This window comes from Dicentrarchus labrax, unplaced genomic scaffold, assembly GCF_905237075.1.
Source record: "Dicentrarchus labrax unplaced genomic scaffold, dlabrax2021, whole genome shotgun sequence".
NCBI classification, from domain to species: domain Eukaryota; kingdom Metazoa; phylum Chordata; class Actinopteri; family Moronidae; genus Dicentrarchus; species Dicentrarchus labrax.
In genome coordinates this window covers 977,961-993,836 of record NW_026136720.1, presented here as the reverse complement: position 1 = coordinate 993,836, position 15,876 = coordinate 977,961, and the positions used below count along the sequence as shown (strand labels likewise).

The 15,876-nt window shown below is 40.3% G+C and overlaps 1 protein-coding gene across 6 annotated transcripts in view; it reads left to right on the top strand.

Moving 5' to 3' along the window:
* The window catches only part of dgkzb (diacylglycerol kinase, zeta b), a 52,190-nt gene that overhangs the window by 12,210 nt on the left and 24,104 nt on the right, over positions 1-15,876 (top strand). Inside the window, exon 1 of one of the 6 annotated variants that reach the window (XM_051380799.1) lies at positions 7,971-8,006. The exons of 2 other annotated variants lie outside the window; for them this stretch is intronic. The gene's annotated coding sequence lies outside the window, so the exon portion shown is untranslated. Of the gene's footprint in view, positions 1-7,970; positions 8,007-15,505; positions 15,556-15,876 lie in introns of those variants that run through there. 3 more of the 6 variants (XM_051380800.1, XM_051380801.1, XM_051380798.1) reach the window with 3 other exon arrangements.

Genomic DNA, 15,876 nt, shown 5'->3' with positions numbered 1-15,876 from the left:
CACACACACACTCACTCACTCTCACACACACACACACACACACTCACTCTCACACACACACACACACACTCACTCACTCACTCACTCACTCTCTCACACACACACACACACACACACACACACACACACACACCCGCACACACTGTGTGGATCGAGTGTTGCGGGGGGGAAACTGACTCCTCCACAGTCTGATTCGGTTCCACTGAGGCTCCTCCAGTCTCTCATAGATCACGCCCCCATCAGTGATGTCACAGCAGGTCTGTCACCTTTTGACGGATGACATCGCTTACGGAGGCAGGGCCACACCTCCTCCTCTCTCTGGTTCTGAATGATCTCCTCTAATTCACTCAGTGCTCTTACAGCCTCTGTTTCAGAATAAAAGGTTGCCATACACTTCCTGCTGACTAGCTAGTGGACATAGCAGCTAACTCAGTTAGTTAGAGTTAGTTAGTCAGAGCTAAAAGAGCTTAAAGAAAGAATATTGGACACAAACACGACTTGAATGATGATCATGTCCCTCCATAATTAAAACATCAGTTATTGCAGGTTTAAAGCTTCATAAATTAATATTTTATGTGACCAACATCTGAGAACGTCTGCTTGAGTGTATTTATGTTTATTTATGAGGAACAGAGCGGCCAGTGCATGTACCCAACAGCAGATCTTCCTAAATAAAGTTAATGTAACTTAATCAGTCACCCATTAATTAAATCTAACTCAAAATGAGCTGTTGACGTAATAACTCTGCAGTATTTAAGTATTAGTGATGTAATTCCAGTTTGTTCCATTGACTGCTTTTCTTTTAAGTTGACTTTTTATCATTACAATGCTGTAAGTCCCTCTGTGCTATGATACTATAAATCATCATACATCCAAATAATTCTTAATCATCCCCCAAAGTGCAAAGATTTCGTTAACTTAATTACAGCAGTAAAAATTAGATTAGTCGATCCACAGAAATCTAATTGGCTACCATTTTGACAATCGATGAAATAAAGTTGTTTTTGTCTTACATCAGCTTGTTTATTTCTATTGGAAAAGATGAAGAAGAAGTTTTTAAGATGGAACTGCTTTATTCAGTGTGTTTAAGGTGGAACTGCTTTATTCAGTGTTTTTAAGATGGAACTGCTTTATTCAGTGTGTTTAAGGTGGAACTGCTTTATTCAGTGTGTTTAAGGTGGAACTGCTTTATTCAGTGTGTTTAAGGTGGAACTGCTTTATTCAGTGTGTTTAGTGGTTTTAATCAGCGGGTCTGTTTGTGTTGGAGAGGAGGAGACCTCTGTGGATCATTGGGCTCCCGGTAGAAACCTCCTGAACCATGAACACTGAAGGAATCCTAACCGGGAGAAGCTGACTGCAATGACGCCAATGGTGGCGAAGACAACAACTCCCATGATCCCACACTGCTTCACCACCTCATCAAACATTCTTATGTTGGGATATCTTTTGGAGTTATTTGTGCAAGGTTTATGTTGTTTATGTATGGCGGTGGGTTTATAAATATTTGATTTGCTGTAAGTTATACAGGGACAGGGATACTGTCTGAACACATGGACACTGTGTTGTGTTGTTAGTGGGGTGTTAAAGAGAGGCAGTGGTTGTGTGTTGTTCTGTAGTGTTGACACATGGAGAAGTTGTGTTGAGGTTTGAGGCTTGTAATGTTGTAAATCTGAGGTTGAGTTGTTACACAACAGGAGCCTGGGGTCATGTGCTCAGAGACATGAGGCAAGTATGTTTGCTTTTTCTCAATATGTATATCTATATCTTATCTCAGTATATCTGTTTAACTGGAATAAACGGTTGCACATCCAATCACTGATTTATCCCTTTCGAAGTGCTTGAATCGTTACATATAAATCAATGTGTCGTCTGCATCACGTCAGATGTTTTGTAGTGTAGTGGGAGGATGTAGATGTTAAACAGAAGAGGCCCCAGAATGAAGCCTTGAGGAACTCCACAGGTTATTTTTGTCCATTCAGATGTGTAATCGACACAAAGCAGTCCCTGTCCTTAAAATAGTCGGTCCCTCCAGGATTTCACCAGCTTTTTTTGGGATTGTTTTGCCATCTAAAATGTCTGATTTCACAGCAGCTTTCATAAAGAAAGATAAAAAGTTTTTTGTTTTGCAATGAATTGCAGGACAGTAAAAATGATTATATTTTAGATATTATTTAATTACTTTCGTATAATTCATAAAAAATCAAAGGCAACTAGTGAGAATAAAATAAGAATAAATCAGGTAACCTTAACAAAAAAAACATATACACTAATAAAAAATTACATTTTCACCTGAGCTCCAGTTAACAATTACCAGACAATTACAGTCATTTTTAATGAATCTCATTTTAATTTCAATTTTGTAGGTGCACAAAGTCAGTAAAGTGCTCAGAACAATCTACCATCTACCAGATCACTGATCCTCGTGGTTTTCAGCTGTTAAGAATGAATCGTTTTGTTGATATAATGTTATATTGTAATAGGACATTGTGTGTACAGTGTTAAAAGTAACTTTACCAAAACAACTTTCACTCACTATTATTGAGGCTAAATGTTTGCGTCGTATTTATCTGCATCTTCACAACTAGAAAAAAGGACATGAGTTTGGTGATGTAGGACGTCAATGATTGGTTGAATTAATTCTAATAATTCTGCTGACTTTTCTTCATCATCAACTGACTGCTATTTCCGTGTGTGTGTGTGTGTGTGTGTGTGTGTGTGTGTGTGTGTGTGTGTGTGTGTGTGTGTTTGTGTGTGTTTGGTGGTTTTCGTGGTTTTCGTGGCTCTATAAGGAACTGGGTTACAGCCGATTTTAGATCTCTGAGAGGAACCTGAACCAGCAGCTGGACCAGTGAAACCTCTGACTGTGTGAGCAGACGTATTGATGACGTGTGTGTGTGTGTGTGTGTGTGTGTGTGTGTGTGTGTGTGTGTGTGTGTCTGTTTGTGTGTGTGTGTGGACCCAGGGATTACACAGACCCATTTCCTGAGCTATCTTTGTCACTCGCTGGCCCTGTTTCTATAAATAGTGTGGTCCAGGAGGGATGCTGGCTCTCAGGGAGGAGGAGGAGGGCCAGGAGAAGAAGAAAGAGGAAGAGGAGGAGTAATTGGGCCTTGAGGAGGAGTGGGACTACTAGGAGGAAGATGAGGAGGATGAGGCAGAATAGGAAGAGGAGGAGGTCCAGAAGGAGGAGGAAGAGGGCCAGGAGGAGAGAGAGAGGAGGAGCATCAGGAGTACAGGACAAAGAAGTAGAGGGCCAGGGGGAGAAGGAAGAAGAGGAGGAGGAAGATTAAAAAGAGGAGGAGTAGATTATCTGCTGGATAGTAAAGAAGAGGAGGAGGAAGAAGAATAAGAGGAGAACATGGAGGAGAATGAGGAGGTAGAGGAGGATGAAGGCCAGGAGGAGAGAGAGAGGAAGAACAGGATACTGGACAAACAAGAAGAATGAGGAAGAGGAGGAGGCCTATAAGGAGGAGAAGCAGGTAGAGGAGGATGAGTAAGAAAAAGAAAAGGAGAAGGAGGGTCAGAGGTAAGAAGAAGGAAGGAGATTGGGAAAAGAAGGAGGAGGAAGATGAAGAGGAGGAGGAGGTCCAAGAGAAGAAGGGCCAGAAGGAATGGGATTATGAGAGGAGGAAGAGAAAGAGGAGGAAGAGTTGGCAGAGGAAAGAAAGGAGGAGGAAGAGGAGCAGTTGGTATTCTGGTTTTGGCTCTCAGAGAGAGAGGAGGTAAAAAGGAGTAAAGCTGTCAGGAGGAGGCATGATGAAAGAGTGACATAAGGTCAAAGTTCAAATCTTTAGAGACAGTAACAGATGTGACCAGCAGAGGGCAGCACAGCAACAGCAGAGATCTTCTCCACTTACAGAGGAACCACTCTGACTCATTCATCTGGAGACTGAGTGACGTTACGAGTATCAGTGCTGTTAGTGTCAGTATTATTATTAGCATTAATATTAGCATTAATATTAGCATTAATATTAACAGTGATATTAGCATTAATATTAGCATTAATATTAGCAGTGTTATTAGTATTAATATTAGCATTAATATTAGCAGTGTTATTAGCATTAATATTAGCAGTGTTATTAGCATTAATATTAGCATTAATATGAGCAGTGTTATTAGCATTAATATTAGCAGTGTTATTAGCATTAATATTAGCAGTGTTATTAGCATTAATATTAGCAGTGTTATTAGCTGTGATATTAGCATTAATATTAGCAGTGTTATTAATATAAGCAGTGATATAAGCAGTGATATTAGCATTAATATTATCAGTGTTATTAGCAGTGATATTATCAGTGTTATTAGCATTAATATTAGCAGTGTTATTAGCATTAATATTAGCAGTGTTATTAATATTAGCAGTGATATTAGCAGTGATATTAGCATTAATATTAGCAGTGATATTAGCATTAATATTAGCAGTGTTATTAGCATTAATATTAGCATTAATATTAGCATTAATATTAGCAGTGGGGAATCTGTCCTGATCACGTTTATTAATCAGATTTGTGTCCGCTGCATTAATTCGTCCTCTGTGTTGCTCAGGAAGCTGATCTCTGGTCCAGGATCAGTGGCTCTGATCTAATTAATACTTCCTCTCACAATAACCTTTGCTGCTTTAATATTTAATATTTAATTATGATTCATGACTGATATATATTTTTAAGAACCCCCTGCAGTACTAAAGTTCCCCCCGTGGGTCACTGCAGGAACACCCAGACGCCACTGAACGCTGCACAGTGAGATTTTACTGCTGACGCTTACTGAATATAAAATGTGGTTTATTTATTTATTTATTATTGAACTTATAGTATAATTATAGTATAATATACTAATGTCCAGAGTTAGGATCAAGATATTTAGAGCTCTAATCACTGAGGTTCAGATACAGAACAAACACAGTTAAACTCGTGGACCTGCTGAGGGTTCGGGGCCCCGGGGCCCCGGGGCCTCTGGAGCCGCTCCGGTAATCCGGCCTTCGCTGCAACTGGACGCTGGTATTATTTAAAGAGAATCTGATACAGAGGAATGAAATATTGAACAGGAGAGTGAGTCTCCATCCAGTCACATTGATTGTGATCAGGTTTACTGCAGTCAGCACGAACAGAGTATTCAATTCAATTCAATTCAATTCAGTTCAGTTTTATTTGTATAGCACCAATTCATAACAGAAGTTATCTCAGGACACTTTTCAAATAGAGCAGGTCTAGACCGAACTCTTTAAAACATTAATTACAGAGACCCAACAGTACCACCATGAGCAAGACCTTGGAGACAAGGGCAAGGAAACACTGCCTGTTAAAAGGCAGAAACCTAGGACAGATCCTCCGGCTCTAGGTGGGTGGTCGTCTGTCTCGACCAGTTGGGGTGAGAGAGAGAGAGAGAGAGAGAGAGAACAAGAGAGTACAAATACTCTGTTACAGGCTGAACTACTGCACTACTTCATCAGCTCATCAATAATCCAGATCCATTCATCAGCCACTGAGCTCTAATGTCAGCCGCAACAAAACAACACCATCAATGATGTAAGCACCGCTAGGGCCAATCAGAGACAAGATCAGTGGCAGGAAGGAAGTAGATTTACTCGAGTACGTTTCCATAAACTTCTTTCTTTATCTTTCAGCTCTGTGTATTTTTTCAAAAGTACAAAGTAAAAATCAGATCAGTGTCACATTATAACCTGTAAAGTTTATTGTCAAAAATGTCTGACAAACCAGTAAAAGTCTTAAAGTCTTAAAGTTTCTGTGACAGTGAAACTCTGATATCTCACAGCAAAACCTTTTATTTATACAAGAATTTATACGGAATAAAGTCCTTTTTTATATTACAGACTGTTAATTGCACAGAAATCCACCATCATTTATATGGTATTCTCATATAACAGCAGTTTCTTTTGATGGTAAAAACTTTATTATTTATATTATATATTATATTATATTTATACAGTAAAATAAAAACATCTTTTTACTTTAATAGCAGAAAAAGTTCTACTGTATTTATTATCACAGCTGCCCATTTTCTACAGTGTTAAACTATAAATTTAGTTCAGATCATATCCTATTATTATACTATATATATTTTTATAATAATATAAACTGAGTGAAAAGCTGGGATATTGACCCACTGTGTGTACTGTTGAAAGGTTTTATTACTCCCCCTGTAGAGCTTTTATTAGTCACCATTTTATTTACCTGTTCAATCTGTTTCATTGTTTTATTTTTAAATGTATTTAATACATTTTTATTTAGTTTATACTGTCAACGTAATGAAAGCTGCTTTACAAATAAAGTTTGATTGATTCAACTCAAAATCAAATCAAATTTAATCAATTTCCAGCTGTTTTCGAGACTCTAAATGTTCATGTTTTCTAGGACGTGTGGGAACTCTGTTGTATGTAAAACTGTAAAGTAACTGCAGTGGTCACATAAAGAAGTGAATAAATACAACTGAATATATTCTCATAGAAATATGAAGCAGTTTTTTAAGAGACAATGAAAGTCAATTAATATATGAATGAACTGATGATCTATTAAGTGTGAACTATAACTGTAGGTGAGCAGCAGTTAATTATGAAGTGTTACCACTGAATGCAGTAAGAGGTTCAGTATAACGTTACATAAAGTCGCTCAGTGTACTTCAGTATAGTCACACAGATGGAGGAGGAGGTTTTAATAGCCTCAGTGGTCCAACCAGGACGGAGCTGCTGATCTTTTAAGCCTCTTGCAGGTAATCTGTCTCCTTGTTTAAAAGTACCAACGAGGAAGAACTCCTCGTTTTAAAGAGCTCCCGTCACATTTCACTGAGTCTGTGAGATGATGTCATCTGTGCCTCTGGAGCAGGAAGTGATGTCACAGTGATGTCATCGGGGTGGGAGAGGGAAGGTGTTATAAAGACATTATAAATCCATACAGACGGAGGTCGAACCTTCACATTACATCAAACTAGCTATGTTTATAGCTAATGTTAGCTAATGCAGGCAAATCTTCAATCTTTAAACCGTTAGCTTTGTAAAACCAACCCGACCTGGGGTTGCTAACGCTAGCCAACTAAAAGCACAGTATCACAATCCACAGGCTTTACGCTAACGTTAGCTTTGACTTTGGACTTCGCAGGCCTCAACGCGAGTAGTTAACGTGTGCTGGCTTCCTCCTGGCTGGTTGACCGTTGCTATATGCTAGCTAACATAGCCGATGTCAGCCAACAATAAATGACGCTAACAGAACAAAGCTAACGATAGCTTCCTACTAGCCAGGCAGGGGCATCCAGCAAGCTAACTGAAGCTAAGCTAACTGGTGTTGGCGGTGGGGGTCTGGTGTCGGTTGCTCCGTGGTGTTTTGGTTTTCTGTTCCGAGTTAAATAAAAGTTCCGAAGTTTCTTCAGTTCAGTGACTCTCAGTTATTATTTTGCTCCTCCTCCCAGAAACTGGATGATCTGTGACCCTGAAGGAAGCGGTTGCCATGCCGCTCACTTCCTAGCAACGACCAAAGCAAGCAGCAGAATCTGCTTCCTCGCTAATTAGTCGCATTATCAACACATATGTTTAATTTGTCCGAACTGGCAGAGCTTCAGAACGTATGAGACGTAACGCTGGGACACATTAACATGCAGCCTCTCCTTCCTGTTGTTATATTTGCCTTTAATTGGATCCATAATGCAGCAGCGCCGGAGCCTTGAAGTGTTAATGAAGAGTATTCTGGGATGCTGGAGTGGGTCGGCAGCTCCATTCAAGCTGCATTGAAGTGAGTGATTACAAAAGCTTTAAAATCAGCTGGTCTGGGGTCAGTGGCTGCGTCCGGCAGGGAGCAGAGAGACGCTGGCGTGAAGCTGCTCTGGGAGCAGATTTAAATCTCTGTGTGTGTTAAAGAGTTATTTTAAAACAGCAGCTTAGCCTCTCTCTCTCTCTCTCTCTCTCTCTCTCTCTCTGTTCTTACCTCTCTCGCCCACTCTGCCTCTCTCAGTGTTTTTCCTCTTCATCCATCCAGGACGGACTGATCGCTTCCTCTCAGGTTGTATAAAACTAAACTGAACAAATCTTCTTTCTCTGTGATATTTCTTCATGTTTCAGTGGTTGTGAAGGTTTTTGTTGATCTGCTGGACCATCACTCCTTCTCTCTGTACGTCGCCGTTAAATCACTGACTCAACAACTCAGATTACACTCGTGAGCCACATGTTGCACTTTAGTTTTATGGTTTTAAAGGTGTTGATGTTCCTCTTTTCAAAGTGTTTGTGAACACATTGTAATCCATGCCGGGCTGCACAAATCCCTTTTTTATTAACACAAAGTAAAAACTCTAAAACAGGATGTTTACTTTAACATAATAATCAAAAATCTGCAAAATTTAGCTTAAAATCAGAGACAGTTTTTAATGTTTTAATCAGTTAGTTTTGTTTCTGTGTCCATCGGGATCAATCACACCGTTTCATTAAGTCATCAGTAATAAAGATCAAATCTGATGGATTTAAATCAGGAAATAAAAGAATCTCTGTTACAGAATCCGAGTGAAGAAAAATAAAAACCAGAAACAAACATTAGTGAATAAAATATTTTATACTTGAAATGTGACTTCAAGCTTCCAGATGTCAGACTGTGAATCCTGTTGTGTCTCTATAATAATCAGATTATTGATCAGATTATTGATCAGATTATTGATCAGCAGACAGTGAACGGGTTGTAGTGTAGCTTTGTTGCTCTGCTGCCTGTGGACTGATCTCTATGTGTCTCTATGTAGGTTGAGGGTCAAAGGTTGTGACCTTTATGCTCCCGAGTGCCTTCTCTCTCCGCTTCCCTACAGTGCCAACAGTGGGCAACACTAGCTAACGTTAGCTAGCAAAATCCTATCTGAGTGGATGTGTTAGTTGGCTAATGTTAGCTACTAGTGCCGTGCCGTTAGTACACTTCTATGGTTGCACGCTATGTACTTAGTTGCGTACTGCAGAAATTTCGGCGCACTGACCGGCTTATTTTTCACTGAATTTTATCCCGATATTAGTAAAAATGTTTCATGCGAGGTGGAAATCGTCTACTCCTCCGACTGACGGTATGTTCTGGTGGTCCCTCCCCTTCCGCTACGTGTCCAACGGTCCAGACTGAACTTTCAGAGCGTTATGAACCACCCGGGGGCTCACAGTGCGTTCTGCCTCAATGACAGTTTATTGATCTTTACATTGAAGCTTTAAAGCCCTTAAGGGACTTCATTTTGTATTGATTCTGGCGCCCCCTGTGGCCAAAAGCGGTAGTGTTTTTACCGCCTTGTTTCATTGATTTCAAGGGGAATTAATGTTTAATTAAATCAAGTTATCACTCAGCTCTGCTACTTAAATACAGTTTTCCTCTCTGTCTGCAGTTTGTGTCCTCTGTCTGTTATCTGTGTTTGTCCACATGTTGCAGCAGTTTATCACCAGCTGTTTATTACGTCTCACCCGGCAACAACGGTGCAATCAGAGAGCAGCCCCGGCCTGAATGTACTGTTTGATAGCGCTGTTTGCTTTTATACTGAAGTCAACAGAGACGGCCACAGATAACGCTGCTGTGGTTGAAGTTTATACACTGACGTTAAAGAATCGGCCTATTTTTTATTCTCATCTCTTCATCCTGGATTATTAGTTCACATGAAACAACCAGATGATTTTATTCTATATTTATAATCAATTAAAGTTCCAATCAGAAATAAGTGTTTCTTGTTTTTCCTACAGTTAATTTAATTAATGCGCTGAAATAAACTAAATGAAAACAAAGCTTAGACAGCTTTCTGTCTCATAGCATAACGTTAGTTTTCTGGCTTGTAAAATAACTTAACGCTCATAATAGTTTTATTTACTGGAGCAGTGAACAACGTTTATTATATTATGGGATGGATATAATTACTCCAGGTATTAGTCAGACCCTCAATTGATGCATGGAAATATAAATGAATAGTTGTTGTTTTTTCTTTGGCAAGTGACCACAGTATAAACAGGATAATGAGGGGTCTGTTATCAGGACTTAATGGACAAACAATTTCAGTATATTTAGTTGTAATAATTAAAGCTCCTCTACTGGAGCATCAAATAATCCGCAGATCAACTGATAATGAAAGTAGTCTTTAGTTGCAGCTTCTCTCGGTGGTACTGTAACGTACCTGAGTATCCGAGGACAGCGTCAGGTTACCTGGTGATGAATGTTACAGTAGCTGTTGGACGTCAGCCAGTCTCTGATCACAGTGTAACCTAATAACTGTGACTGCCGGTCAGACAGGTAACAGGTGAGGCTGCTGGGTGAAAGTGAGGAGGGAGTCCTATAAATAGAGAGGTTTCCCTGCAGTCCGTACGAAGTGCTGCTCACGTCACGTCCTGCAGATAAGCTGCTGTCATTAGATCCAATGATCCCTGAAAGACAGCCGGAGTCAGGATAACCACGTTCACGCTTATTTATTATGTACAGTTCACATTAACGTCTGTAAATGAGTTCATTCATGAGACAAACGAGACGTTCCAGACTACCTCTGCTGCCTGTGGACTGATCTCTATGTGTCTCTATGTAGGATGAGGGTCAAAGGTTGTGACCTTTATGCTCCCGAGTGCCTTCTCTCTCCGCTTCCCTACAGTGCCAACAGTGGGCAACACTAACTAACATTAGTTTATAAATGGAGTCTGCTAACGACTACAAACGACCAACACCCACCACAACACAGAGTCCAACACAGAGTCCACAACACAGAGTCCAACACAGAGTCCAACACAGAGTCCAACACAGTGTCCAACACAGAGTCCACAACACAGAGTCCAACACAGAGTCCACAACACAGTCCACAACACAGAGTCCAACACAGAGTCCAGCACAGAGTCCACAACACAGAGTCCACAACACAGAGTCCAACACAGAGTCCAACACAGAGTCCACAACACAGAGTCCAACACAGAGTCCACAACACAGAGTCCAACACAGAGTCCAACACAGAGTCCACAACACAGAGTCCACAACACAGAGTCCAACACAGAGTCCAACACAGAGTCCAACACAGAGTCCACAACACAGAGTCCAACACAGAGTCCACAACACAGAGTCCACAACACAGAGTCCACAACACAGAGTCCACAACACAGAGTCCAACACAGAGTCCACAACACAGAGTCCACAACACAGAGTCCAACACAGAGTCCACAACACAGAGTCCAACACAGAGTCCACAACACAGAGTCCAACACAGAGTCCACAACACAGAGTCCAACACAGAGTCCACAACACAGAGTCCACAACACAGAGTCCAACACAGAGTCCAGCACAGAGTCCACAACACAGAGTCCACAACACAGAGTCCAACACAGAGTCCAACACAGAGTCCAACACAGAGTCCACAACACAGAGTCCACAACACAGAGTCCAACACAGAGTCCACAACACAGAGTCCAACACAGAGTCCAAAGTCAAAGCTAACATTAATGCTAAGCTAGTGGAACATACTGTCTGATTGGGCTGTTAGCTGGATAACGTTAGCTTGATTGCTTACTAGCTAACATAGCAAAACACTGTCAGCTAGCTTGATCCAGACTTCAGGATGATCTGGTTGGCTAACCTGCTTGCTCGCTTGCTAACATTATCGCTAGCAAAATACTATCTGAGTGGATATGTTAGTTGGCTAATGTTAGCTTCCCAAGCTAATGTGATCCATGAGACCAACTTATGTATTCTGACAAATAACAATAAATGATGTAGCAGTACAAAGCTAACGTTAGCTTCATACTAGCCAAGAGTGTTGGGGTTGGTTGGTTTGTCTGCTGTAACAAATGAACCGTATTATCTGTTTATAGTTATCAGGACAGCGTGCAGGCATTGTGTGTTCAGTCAGTCGGTGGAGGACAGAGAGGATGTTGCTGGTGCCGTTCGGTCGCTGTCGTCACAGACTAATTACTGGTGTAATGTTGTTGTTTGGAGGGCGAGAAGACAGCAGGTAGCCGGGGCCTTAATTATTGTTCCTTCCTGTCGTCGTGCTGCTCCCCCTGTGGAGAGGACCCCCCACTCTTCCTTTGAGTGTTTTATAATTCATGTTTCAGGTTGAAGCAGTGATCTGATACCTCAGTAACACAAAGACACAACTTAACGTGAGACTAAGACCTGTTTGTGTTTAACAGCGAGGAGCTGAACTCTTAGAGGCCGCCGTCAATATTTATGTAATTCTGGAAAAGAAGAAAGATTTTAGGGGTTGTTATTTTATTGGGGTTTTATATTCAATTCAATTCAATTCAATTTTATTTGTATAGCGCCAATTCATAACAGAAGTTATCTCAGGACACTTTTCAAATAGAGCAGGTCTAGACTGAACTCTTTAAAACATTAATTACAGAGACCCAACAGTACCACCATGAGCAAGCACTTGGCGACAAGGGCAAGGAAAAACTGCCTGTTAAAAGGCAGAAACCTAGGACAGATCCTCCGGCTCTAGGTGGGTGGTCGTCTGTCTCAACCAGTTGGGGTGAGAGAGAGAGAGAGAGACAGAGAGAGAGAGAGAGAGAGAGAGAGACAGACAGACAGACAGACAGACAGACAAACAGGTGCACAGCAACAACAGTATTGGCAATGGCAATCTAGCAGGACCATGGCAGGAGGCTCCACCAGGATCGACAAGAACCTGCGAGACGAGAAAGCACAAGAACTCCGGGGAAGAAGTGAAGTTAGTAACATGCATTAATGGGACATGAATGAGTGCAGAAAGAGAGAGGAAGAGAGGAGCTCAGTGCACCATGGGAAATCCCCCCATAGTCTAGGCCTATAGCAGCATAACTAAGGGATGGTTCAGGACTCACCTGATCCAGCCCTAACTATAAGCTTTATCAAAGAGGAATGTCTTAAGCCTACTCTTGAATGTGGAGAGGGTGTCTGCCTCCCGAACCACAACTGGAAGCTGGTTCCACAGGAGAGGAGCTTGGTAACTGAAGGCTCTGGCTCCTGTTCTACTTTTAGAGACTATAGGAACCACAAGTAGCCCAGCATTCAGAGAACGTAGTGTTCTAGAGGGGTAATAGGGTACTATGAGCTCTTTAAGATATGAAGGGGGCTGACCATGAAGAGCTTTATAGGTGAGGAGGAGGATTTTAAATTCTATTCTACATTTTACAGGGAGCCAATGCAGAGAAGCTAGTACAGGAGAGATGTGATCTCTTTTTCTAGTTCCTGTCAGTACTCGTGCTGCAGCGTTCTGAATTAATTGGAGCGTTTTAATGGACTTATTGGGGCAACCTGATAATAAAGAGTTGCAGTAATCCAGCCTTGAAGTAACAAATGCATGGATTAGTTTTTCTGCATCTGTCTGTGATAGTATGTGTCTAATTTTTGTAATATTACGTAAATGAAAGAAGGCAGTCCTAGAGGTCTGCTTTATGTGGGAGTTAAATGACAAATCCTGATCAAAGATAACTCCAAGATTCCTGACAGTGGTGCTAGAGGCCAAGTTAATGCCATCTAGAGTAACTATATCTTTAGACAGTGAGTCTCTAAGGTTTTTGGGGCCAAGAACAAGAATTTAGTTTGAGTTTGTCTGAGTTTAACATCAGAAAATTGCAGCTCATCCAGGATTTTATGTCCTTAAGACATGTTTGTAATTTAGATAATTGATTAATTTCATCGGGCTTGATTGATAGACATAACTACGTATCATCTGCATAACAGTGAAAGTTAATGGAGTGATTCCTAATAATGTTGCCTAAAGGGAGCATATATAAAGTAAATAGTATTGGTCCAAGTACAGAACCTTGTGGAACTCCATGACTAACTGTAGTATTTATTGAAGATTCATTGTTATCATGTACAAACTGCGAACGATCTGATAAATATGACTTAAACCAGCTTAGTGCGGTTCCTTTAATGCCAATTTGATGCTCAAGTCTCTGTAAAAGAATATTATGGTCAATGGTGTCAAATGCAGCACTAAGATCTAATAATACAAGTACAGAGACAAGTCCATTGTCAGAAGCAATCAGAAGGTAATTATTAACTTTAACCAGAGCTGTCTCTGTGCTGTGATGAACTCTAAATCCTGACTGAAAATCCTCAAATAAGCTATTGTTATGTAGAAAGTCACACAACTCTTTGGCGACTACTTTCTCCAGAATCTTAGAGAGGAAGGGGAGGTTAGAAATCGGTCTATAGTTGGCTAAAACCCCTGGGTCAAGAGTGGACTTTTTAAGAAGGGGTTTAATTACAGCTACTTTAAAGGACTGTGGTACATATCCTGATAATAAAGAAAGATTAATCATATCCAGTAAAGAAGTGCCAATTAAGGGAACAACTTCTTTAAGCAGCCTAGTTGGGATCGGGTCTAATAGACAGGTTGATGGCTTCAATGAAGAAATGATTGAAGTTAACTGATGAAGATCGATAGCAGAAAAACAGTCTAAATATATATCTAAGTTTACATTGGCAGAAGTCCCTGAACTTGGAGCCACTGATAACTGTTGATGGCAGTTGGTGATTAATTTTCTCTCTAATAGTAATAATTTTATTATAGAAGAAGCTCATAAAGTCATTGCTACTTAAGTTTATGGGGATATGTGGCTCAATAGAGCTGTGACTCTCTGTCAGCCTGGCTACAGTGCTGAAGAGGAACCTAGGGTTGTTCTTATTTTCTTCTATTAGTGCTGAGTAATAGGCTCCTCTGGCATTACGGAGGGCCCTTCTATAAGTTTTAAGATTATCTTGCCAATTTGAGCGATATTCTGATCATTTGGAAGAGCGCCATTTCCTTTCAGATTTCCTAGCTATTTGTTTTAACTGGCGGGTTTGGTGGTTATACCAAGGTGCTAGTCTCCTATGTTTTAATCATTTCCTTTTTATAGGAGCGATAGAGTCTAATGTTGATCGTAGTGAGCCTGTAGCACTATCGACAAGATTATCAATTTCAGAGGGACTAAAGTCGTTATAGGACTCTGTTAAATTCAGACATGGCATTGAATTAAACACTGAAGGAATCTCCTTCTTAAATTTAGCTACAGCACTGTCAGATAGACATCTGCTGTAGGAAGTTTTGCCTAATGGCTTATAATCTAATAGTATGAATTCAAAAGTTATTAAATAATGGTCAGATAGGAAAGGATTATGTGGGAAGACTATTAAATGTTCAATATCAATGCCATATGATAAAACAAGGTCAAGAGTGTGATTAAAACAATGAGTTGGTTTATTTACACTCTGACAGAAGCCAATTGAGTCTATTAACGATATAAATGCGTTACTAAGGCTGTCATTGTCAACATCCACATGAATATTAAAATCACCTACAATAATTACTTTATCTGATTTAAGGACTAAACTTGATAGAAACTCTGAGAATTCAGATATAAAATCAGAGTACGGTCCAGGAGCGCGGTACACTATAACAAATAGAACTGGCTGGAGTGTTTTCCAGTTTGGGTGAGAAAGACTAAGAACAAGGCTTTCAAATGAATTATATATATATATTATATATTTAAATATATATATATATATAAAGTGTTATTTATTTATTTAACAGTTCCTGAATTGGACCAAAATTGGTGCCAGTAACCTAATTCAGCACAATCTCAACCACAACATCACCATAACTGTAAGTCTTTTACTGTTTTTTATACATTTTAAAAAGGCAATTTTCTATGGAAGCCCATTTGTGCCAAGGTGTCAATGTGTGGGGGTGGTTTGGTGCTGGTATTCAGTACTGGTGAGTACTGGCACATTTAGGCTCTCCGTAACTTTATATTCATATTAACAGTCTATATAAAATAACGTTACCGGGTCATAAAAGCGGTAAATCCCATTTAGGGCAAGGTGGTCCAGTAGTTCTATAGAGAGCCGAAGTTGTGACATCACTTCCTGTCTAGCCTCGCTCCTCCGTCCCGCTGGTGAACAGATGTTATTTTACTGTCAGTAA